At 38.9% G+C, this 1,811-nt stretch overlaps 1 protein-coding gene across 1 annotated transcript in view; it reads left to right on the forward strand.

The window, feature by feature from the left end:
* TTPA (tocopherol (alpha) transfer protein) overlaps nucleotides 1–1,811 on the forward strand; it is a gene marked incomplete at its 5' end in the record, with an annotated part of 26,157 nt that overhangs the window by 3,759 nt on the left and 20,587 nt on the right. The window lies entirely within an intron of this gene.

Genomic DNA, 1,811 nt, shown 5'->3' on the forward strand with positions numbered 1-1,811 from the left:
ACCATGCTGTTTTGGTTACTGTAGCCTTGTAGTATAGTTTGAAGTCAGGTAGCGTGATGCCTCCAGCTTTGTTCTTTTTGCTTAGGATTGTCTTGGCAATGCGGGATCTTTTTTGTTTCCATATGAACTTTATAGTAGTTTTTTCCAATTCTGTGAAGAAAGTCATTGGTAGCTTGATGGGGATGGCTTTGAATCTGTAAACTACCTTGGGCAGTATGGCCATTTTCATGATATTGTTTCTTCCTATCCATGAGCATGGAATGTTCTTCCGTTTGTTTGTGTCCTCTTTTATTTCGTTGAGCAGTGGTTTGTAGTGCTCCTTGAAGAGGTCCTTCACATCCCTTGTAAGTTGGATTCCTAGGTATTTTATTCTCTTTGTAGCAATTGTGAATGGGAGTTCTCTCATGATTTGGCTCTCTGTTTGTCTGTTATTGGTATGTAGGAATGCTTGTGAGTTTTGCACATTTATTTGGTATCCTGAGACTTTGCTGAAGTTGCTTATCAGCTTAAGGAGATTTTGGGTTGAGACAATGGGGCTTTCTAAATATACAGTCATGTCTTCTGCAAACAGGGACAATCTGACTTCCTCATTTCCTAATTGAATACCCTTTATTTCTTTCTCTTGCCTGAGTGCCCTGGCCAGAACTTCCAACACTATGTTGAATGGGAGGGGTGAGAGAGGGCATCCTTGTGCCGGTTTTCAAAGGGAATGCTTCTAGTGTTTGCCATTCAGTATGATATAGGCTGTGGGTCTGTCATAAATACCTCTTATTATTTTGAGATACATTCCATCAACATCTAGTTTTTTGACAGTCTTTAGCATGAAGGGCTGTTGAATTTTGTCAAAGACCTTTTCTGCATCTATTGAGATAATCATGTGGTTTTTGTCGTTGGTTCTGTTTATGTGATGGATTACGTTTATTGATTTGCGTATGTTGAACCAGGCTTGTATCCCAGGAATGAAGCCCTCTTGGTCATGGTGGATAAGCTTTTTGATGTGCTGCTGGATTCGGTTTGCCAGTATTTTATTGAGAATTTTTGCATCGATGTTCATCAGGAATATTGGTCTAAAATTCTTGTTTTTTGTTGTGTCTTTGCCAGCCTTTGGTGTCAGGATGATGCTGGCCTCATAAAGTGAGTTAGTGAGGATCCCCTCTTTTTCTATTGATTGGAATAGTTTCAGAAGGAATGGTACCAATTCCTCTTTGTACCGCTGGTAGAATTTGTCTGTTAATATGTCTGGTCCTTTTTTTGGTTGGTAGGCTATTAATTATTGCCTCAATTTCAGAGCCTGTTATTGGTCTATTCAGAGATTCAGCTTCTTCCTGGTTTAGTCTTGGGAGGTGTACGTGTCCAGGAACTTATCCACTTCTTCTAGATTTTCCAGTTTATTTGAGTAAAGGTGTTTATAGTATCCTCTGATGGTAGATTGTATTTATGTGGGATCGGTGGTGATATCCCCTTGATCATTTTTTATTGTGTCTATTTGATTCTTCTCTCTTTTCTTCTTTATTAGTCTTGCTAGCAGTCTATCAATTTTGTTGATCTTTCCATAAAACCAGCTCCTGGATTCATTGATTTTTTGAAGGGTTTTTTGTGTCTCTATCTCTTTCAGTTCTGCTCTGATCTTAGTTATTTCTTGCCTTCTGCTAGCTTTTGAATTTGTTTGCTCTTGCGTCTCTAGCTCTTTTAATTGTGATGTTAGGGTGTCGATTTGAGATCTTTCCTGCTTTCTCTTGTGGGCATTTAGTGCTATAAATTTCCCTCTACACACTGCTTTAAATTTGTCCCAGAGATTCTGGTACATTGTG

The sequence above is a fragment of the Colobus angolensis genome, unplaced genomic scaffold (genome assembly GCF_000951035.1).
Source record: "Colobus angolensis palliatus isolate OR3802 unplaced genomic scaffold, Cang.pa_1.0 Scaffold92, whole genome shotgun sequence".
Taxonomy (NCBI): domain Eukaryota; kingdom Metazoa; phylum Chordata; class Mammalia; order Primates; family Cercopithecidae; genus Colobus; species Colobus angolensis.